Here is an 8262-nt window from a genome sequence, read left to right as displayed (position 1 = left end):
GAGAGAGAGAGAGAGAGAGAGAGAGAGAGAGAGAGAGAGAGAGAGAGACCATGTCTGTGTGTTTCATAGTTTTCTTCTTGGAAGGAGGTAGCATGTATAATGCAAGTTCAAGAGGTACAAAATGGAGTAAGTGTTCTCCCCACTCCTACCAGGTTCTCTTCTCTGGGTATGATCACTGTTTCTTCTGTATTTTTCTAGAGGTGGTAGATACATTTACAAATATTGGCATAGCTACATGCTAGTCACTGACTTAGAACATGGCCCAGTACTCCATAAGCAGAGGGAACTAGTATGTGCAGAAGTGTAAAGTAGAGAATGCCCTTTCATCCAATATCCTCTTCTTCTTAATTCCCAACCTCTCTTAGTAGCCTTTTCCTTCCAGGGAAAACAAGTTCAAATTTCCAAACCCCTCCTGCTGGTACCATGGTCTGCAATTTGCAGGATAGTCATAGTCTCTGTTTCTTGTAACTTTGGTACAGTTCTGTGGATTCATTTTCTCCTTGACTATCTTTGCCTTAGAGTTAGGCCAGTTAATAATCTCTGACCCTCCATTGTAGCTAGTTTGTAAAATCATTTCCATGTGCAGCTGCTTCTAACCACTTCCACTGTCCATTTGCAACTCTCTCTCTCTATCCCTCAGGTCCCCATCGCTTCTCATAGGCAACACTGGAATTTGGAGTGAATGCCTACCTAATGGCCTCTAGCATCTTCGGTAAAATCAAATGGCCTAAGTACTGTGAGAGCTCACTTGTATTCAACCAACATTTGTTTCTTTCTCACCTCTCTTTGCTATCATCTCTCCACTGTCCTTTATCCATTCTCCATGTTCTATACACATGCACCTTAGCAGACGGTGTACAATTCCTGAAATATTTCTTTGTGTCTTTTCTCTATTGAAATCAGATCAGAACAGTGGGACATGACAACTTACCTGGACCCTACAGTAAAGTACTAGAAAATTCTGGGTATATACATCACAAAGGAGAATCACTTTCAACGCCTCTTAAAGTCATTGACTTCAGAGTCTAGAATGGCATCGTTGTCACTTAGAGGCTGAAAAAGTCAATACTTACCCTGCATTTCAACCTTAAAATTCTACATATCCTTTGTGACTCATCTCCAAAGTCATCTTCTTCTTGAAGCCTCCCCAAACTGGGGCAGTTCATCTGTTTTCACGGAAGTCTGAATGAAAATTTTCCTTTCTATGCATTGCCAAAGGTGAGTCTGTTCCTTCTGGCCTGGTGCAGTACAGTAAAACCCATTCCAACTCATTATCCCACCTCCTAAGGCAAGTGCTACTAAATGAGGTATGTGGCTACTGAGGAGCAAGTTAGGAGGTTCCCTCAACTCATATGTGCTAAAGTAAAGTGTGCTTCACCCTGAAACTGATTGATTTTCAACTTGACCTAGGTCAGTGTATAGGATATAAGTGTAACATAATTTTTAACTTATATGACATCTGTTTTATTTCAATGGAGTTAAAATGTTTTTCACATCATCAACTGTTCTTTGAAAATAATTTAATAATTTTGAAAGGTTTTTTTCTTCTTTCAATCCATAGTATATCTGTTCCCTCTCTTCAAAGGCTCCTCTATGCTCCCTATTTTTGCTTTTACAGATAACATTATACTAAAGGTGTGTAAATCTGTAGCCAAACATATATTTTTCAGAAGATATACTTTGAAGTTCAATTTCTCTGTTATGAGGTACTAAAATTTATATAAGTTTACCAAGCCACTTCCTATGATGTCATGCTGATTTAATCCTGTGGTAGTATACAAGAACGATAAGATCATTGCACTGTGGCCAGCACAGTTCATAAATCCTTTCTAATATGATAGGCAACAACTCTGACCTGTCATTGTTACTCCAACTTGAATTCTTTTATCATTAGTAAAATGGAAGAGTTTTCAATAATGTTAACATGCATGATTTGTTTGTCCCTCTCTAGTCATTTAACCTATATATTTCTACAGCTTGCTTTTTGATGAAGATCACATTGTTTCATTCATAAATTGACAAGTAGTTCATGTAATCAGCACATCTGATCATAATCATGCTTCTTGCTATTCACAATTGATGTTGGATAAAACCATGGCAAACACTGTACTAGTGATTGCTAACCCATAGCATATAGATCTGATTTATTAACAACAAAATCACAGCCAGTAGCACTGTCGCAAATGGCTGGAGTGCATGTGATACCCATGGTTTATCTGTAAGGTATCGCCCAGCCTTCTTAAGTTTAGAAGCACTAGACAGCACTATCTTGGGAAGTATTTTGAACAGTGAAGTCATAAAAAATGTGATGATTGTGGTACTAAACACACCATGCAGAGCTTTATTAGCAGCCTAAGATTGGAAACAAAACACAAAGTTGGGCTTCTGCTAGAAGCCTGCACTGTGGGTATTCGGTCACTGCATTTGTCCAAATATGCCCACACAAATGCAAGAATTGATCTTGGATATATCACTAAATTGCAGCAAATGGGTGATTTTGCAAATATGCAAATCATGTAAGGACAGAACGCACGTTATTGTATTATCGTCTGAGTGCCCAGATGACCAATCATATTTTAATGTCATCTATGATTTCATGGAATTTTACATTTTTAATTGTGAATGCATATAACTCTTCCCTCTTATTATTTCATATATTTAGTTCACTGGAAGCTGAAATAATATAGTCACCTACATTTTGATATATACATGTGTGTACATATATATACATGTTTTATTCTAAAAAATTCTTCGTAATAATACACCTGAACTTCATTTGATGGATGATGTGTGAAATCATTTGCACAGGCACAAGTCAGAATTACCGCATCATGAGAACTGTGCCATTCCAGCTCCCGGTGCAGGCTTCTCCAAACACAGGTAGGTCAGTTCTGGAATACATGAGCAATTTCCAGAAAATAGAAAAGAAGGGGAGGATGGCCTTACCTTCACCACTCCATGAAGGTGCTGGCTCTTAGGCCACTTAGTAGCTGCATTCTGTGGGGCAGCAGGATAACAGGGAAGCCAGAAGCCGATGACTAGCAGGGATCTCTCCAGACCACAAAATGGGGGCAGTATTTTCTGAAACACTTCTAGAGCCGATTCTGTGCCTCGTGGTAAAGCTGTTGAGGCAGAATATGGGCGACTAAGTATCTGGAGTCTGCATTTTTAAATCATGTTAAACTATAGAGAACACAAAGTCTTTTTTAATCACACAGTTCAGTGGCACTTACCACAGTTCCACTGTTCACAGCTGTCCAGAGCTTTCTCAGCTCCCCAAACTGAAACTTTGTACCCAATACACAGGAACTCCCATCCTCTCTCCTGCTTCACCAGCATTAACCACTACTCTATTCTGTATCTTGAATTTCTATATTCTAGGTAATCCATAGTTGTAGAATCTTACAGTGTTTGATGTTTTATGTAAAAAAAAAAGTTTTGTGTTTTTTTTAATAAGAAAATGGTCACTGCTAAAGCACATTCATGTCTCATGCAGCATCGGGTATTTTAGAAAATCTTATATTTCTCAGGGACCTCCGAGGGTACCAAAACTCTTCCAGAGGCACTCATGGAGTCAAAATGACCTAATGTTAAGAAACTACATGAGGGGATGGAGAAATGACTCAGAGGTTAAGAGCACTGACTGCTCTTCCAGAGGTCCTGAGTTCGATTCCCAGCAAATACATGATGTCTCATAGCCATCTATGATGAGGTCTGGTACCCTCTTCTGGCATACAGGGATAGATGGAATTAGGATGTTGTATATGTCATAAATAAATAAATAAATTTGCACAGGCACAAGTCAGAATTACTGCATCATGAGAACTGTGCCATTCCAGCTCCCGGTGCAGGCTTCTCCAAACACAGAAGCCTAAAAAAGAAACTACGTGATATGACTGGAGAGATGACTCAGAAATTAAGAGCGCTTGCTGCTCTTGCAGAGGACTTAAGTTCAATTCCCATCACCCACATCCGACAGTTCTCAGCTGTGTGTAACTCAGAATTCAGGGGATCCAATGGCCTCTATGTGATATGGAAAAAGACTGAATGAGGAAGACACTAAGTACAGTTACCAAAAAATGAAAGACCACAATTCATAGATGTTTTATTTGGAAAATATTGTTTCCATTCCAAAACAAGTTTTTGTGAACTGTTTTGAATTTAATGAATCTGTTCTTGAATTAGTTGATTTTTGAATTCTGTTTTCAGTTCTATCATGCAAAATATCAATAGACGTGGCTTAAAAAAACAAAATGTCCAAGGATACCATAAAACATTGAAGAGGATACAAGCTAACTGAGTATGGGTACACAAACCTGTAATTCCAGCTACTGCAGAAACTGGGGCAAGAGTTGAAAGGTTGACACCAGCCCAAGTTATGTTTATTCCAGGACAGACAAGGTAATTTAATTAGACCCTCTCTTGAAACCAAAATAAAATGAGGTAGAGGTGCTACGTGCTAGTAGCACTCGCACAGAAGACATGGGAACTTTGGTTTGATCGCCAGTTCTGAAAAAAAAATAGTGTGAAAATGGACCTAAAACAAAATTGGTAGCCAAGTACAATGCCATTCACCTGTAATCCCAGAACTCAGGAGGCTGATGCAGGAGGATTACAAGTTAGAGGCCAATATAGGCTATATAGCAAGTTCAAAAACAGCATGAGCTACATCGCAAAATGAGACTGAAAGAGGGAGGGGGATTATATTTTAATCTTTTTTACAATAAATGACACACAGATTAGCTCAGAATCAGGCTTTTTTTTTTTAAAAAAAATAAGATTCCCAGATGAGCTCACGAGTATCACTGCCACAAATAATCAGCATATCATAGCGACTGAGGAAGATGGGATAGTGTATCAGGTATGCCTGCTAAAGCTCTGAGGGGGATTTAGCTCTAATACATATATGCAGATGGCAGTGTTGAGCAAAAAATGAATTAATGAAACCTTGGGATACACCAATAAAAGGATAGTGTCCAGAATGAAGGAGATGGTTTTCCTTTTACTACACACCATTTCGGGAATACTGGGTTTAGCTTTAGAGTACCGTATACCAAGAATGACAAAACAGAATACAGTATGTCCTCAAAAGGACAAATGAGCTAACAAGGAGACTGGAATGCAAGACAAATGTAGAATTATCACATTTGTTAAATCTAGAGGCTAATATCTAGACATATCAGTCCCAGACAACTGGAAAAAATGTGGTTGAATAGTCATTTTGTAGAAGAGATCCTTCTCCCCAGGTAAGGCTATCCACATATGTGGCTTTCTATACCATCCCCTTGGTTGAAAATGAATGAAATTTATGCCCTGCCAATGCTGAAGCATGTATGCATGGGCAGCCCATATATGAAGGTTCTGTTGAACTTGTCCATATTGGGTTTCATGATCTAAGTTGATGAGAATGATTGACCAGGTTTCCTCCTCAAGAGGGCACCAGATCTCATTACAGATGAGCCACCATGTAGTTGTTGGAAATTGAACTCAGGACCTCTGGAAGATCAGGCAGTGCTCTCAACCGCTGAGCCATCTCCCCAGCTTCTTGGCTAGTAATTCTCAAATCTGTTTGTCCAGAAGGCAGCACTCTGCCCTCCCTGGGTTTCCTCTATCTAGACTGCCCCAGGCACCTTCACCTCCACAGGACTAGATCCAAACTGTTAGTCCTATTTTTGCCTCAAAAAATTCTTAGTGGATTTCCTTCTGGGCTCCAGGAAGGAAATTTGTCCCAGTCTGGCTAACACTCTGAGTGTGTACCTTTATATTTCCGTGATGCTAGCTTATACAATAATCAGGAAGAAATGGAAGCAAACCTTCCAAACCTGTCTTGCAGCCAGGTTCACAGGGGATTTGGTCTTCCCTCAAAAATGAATGTGCTTTGAATCCTAAATTTTCTAGATTATATTAAAAATTAATTTCTGGCACCATCAGGGACAAAATCATTAAGTAGAAAAACTTGGAGAGTTCCCTGCCCTTCTCTAGACAACACTTCCCTGATTGTTAAAGGGAAGGTCTCCATGTCTTCTTACAGATGGATCCTTCCAAGTGTCTATAGCAGACATTGTTCTGGGGAAGGTACAGACATTATGAATAAGTGTTCATGCCATTTGGCCTGTGTAATAGCTCAGCTGTGTTCCAACCTCATCCTCCAGGACCTGCTGGGCTGCAGGCTGATCATATATCTTCACAATACTCTCGTCAGCTCCAGGCATCCAGCCCAACATGACGTACTTGTGCACAGTCCTGATGCGCCTCTGGCAATATCAGCATGTTACTCAACTGGAGAAGTGATCAGGTAAAAATGACAACCCTGAGGCACATGCAGTACCTCTCCCCCACACCCCAAGACTCTGATGCACTCTGCATGGGTCACTTACAAGATTTATGGCCTTGGACAAATCATGGGACCTCTCTGAGCCTCCGTTTTCTCATCTGTGAAAAGAAGAAGGGGAGGGGGGAATAACATACAATGCTACGGATGTTGGTCAAATGATAGAATGCTTGCTTAGCATGCACAAAGTCCAGAGTTCAAGTTGATGACACACACCTATGATCCCAGCACTTAGGAGCAGAGGTAGGAGAATGAGAAATTCAATGTCATCCTTGGCTACAAAGCTAGTCTAAGGTCAACCTGGACAATGTGTCCAAAAAAAGGTTAGTAATCCATAATTTACCTAACTGTTGTGAAAACTGACATTTTTGGCTGAGCCAAAATGTACATTTTTTAAATTTTCCACTTAAAGAAAACCTTGGATTCTGATCAAGTCCCCCTTCTGTGTCCTTCCATTCTGATCATTGCCCCATCACCCACCAGCCAAATACTCAAAGAACTAAGGCTACATCTGGGGACTCACAGCTCAGCCACTTGAACAAGTCAGGTGGCTTCTGCTTCCTTTCACAGGAAGCAAGTTCCTTCCCACTGAGACTGTCCAGGCAGCTCTGCAGGAGCCCCCATCCAATGACTCTCATTCTGCCTCTTGGGGCCAAATTGTACTGATAAATCCTCTTTAGTCATGAAAAGTTTAAAGACATCAGAAGACAACCATCATGGCCTAGTCACTTTCCTGGCTTCTTTTCTTAATCTCCATTTTGCCTCATTCCCCCTTTAGAGACAATATAACCAAGCACAGTACTTGAGATATGGCTCTACAAATGCTGGTCAGAATAAAAGGATTGATTGCTACAATTTTAGAGCCTATACAATAATTCATAAATATAACCTGAGTTTACATTAACTTTTCCACCTTGGTCATGAGTTCATCCTTTAGAACTGTAATTTCTTAAAAGAATGTTGTTTGCTTTATAAAACAAACACAAAATGTCACACTTGCTCTTTTTTTTATTTATTGAAAAAATTTCCTCCTCCTCCCTGCCTCCCATTTCCCTCCCCCTCCTCCCACTCCTCTCCCCCTCCCCCCACTCTTCTTCCCCTCCACCCACTCCTCTCCCCCTCTCCCCACTCCTCTCCCCCTCCCTCCACCCCATTCCCCTCCCTCTCGAGTCTGAAGAGCAGTCCGGATTCCCTGCCCTCTTATCAAATTTATTTTGTTATTGTTGGATTATCTTTGTGGTCTGGTAAATTCTTCATAGATTCCTAGTTCTGTCATCCAGCATATTACTTCTCCTTGCATTCCATTTCTGTCTTCCCACCACACAAGTATGCTATTCTACCCAAGACATGAACTAGAATGTTGGAGCCAAGCCAGAGCCAGGTAGAGCGCTGCAGACAGCCTACTACGGAGGACCTCTCCATAATGGTGATGTTCAGCATTTTCCCTAACTTGATGTGCCTGAGAGACCTTGCGCCCACCCATTTCCATCACCACAGTGGCTCACATAGCATTTTAGAGACTCAGGGAGGGGCAGGCCTCCTGAGAAGCAAGCTGAACTGGGAGAAAGGCCTTTCTCCATGTGCTGTTGCTAATTCCAAAGAGAATTAGTTCTGGGAAGTAAATAAGCAATGTATGTAAAGTATCCAGCATGTTTGATAGATAGTCAGTATTCAATAAAAGATTGCCTTAAAGAACGCATTCAGAATCTCGCTGGAAGAGAAATGCTGACTCATAGTTCCTCCATCTTGTTCACAGAGCACCACAACAAAAATCTTTGTCATGCTCTTCTCTGCCCTGCAGACACATTGTAATCATCAATTAATTAATAGATCTCATCCTGAACACTGTGTGAGAATTCCTGATCCAGAAAAAATACAGAAAAGAACTGACACCCTTTGTGAATATTTTCTTCACGTGCATGAGTGGTTCT

General features: G+C 40.6%; 1 long non-coding RNA gene across 3 annotated transcripts in view; it reads right to left on the bottom strand.

Annotated features, from left to right (window-relative positions):
- Positions 1 to 8262, bottom strand: part of LOC101995128 — a 45932-nt gene that overhangs the window by 35091 nt on the left and 2579 nt on the right. For 2 of the 3 annotated variants that reach the window (XR_001229481.2, XR_003376620.1), the window contains 2 exons: positions 6378 to 6432; positions 2947 to 3122 (listed from right to left, as the gene is read on the bottom strand). This is a non-coding gene — a long non-coding RNA (uncharacterized LOC101995128). Of the gene's footprint in view, positions 1 to 15; positions 3123 to 6377; positions 6433 to 8262 lie in introns of those variants that run through there. The other variant, XR_003376619.1, reaches the window with a different exon arrangement.

Source organism: Microtus ochrogaster, unplaced genomic scaffold (assembly GCF_000317375.1).
Source record: "Microtus ochrogaster isolate Prairie Vole_2 unplaced genomic scaffold, MicOch1.0 UNK65, whole genome shotgun sequence".
NCBI classification, from domain to species: domain Eukaryota; kingdom Metazoa; phylum Chordata; class Mammalia; order Rodentia; family Cricetidae; genus Microtus; species Microtus ochrogaster.
Note: the sequence above shows the minus strand (reverse complement) of the source record. Positions and strands in the feature narration are given on the sequence as shown.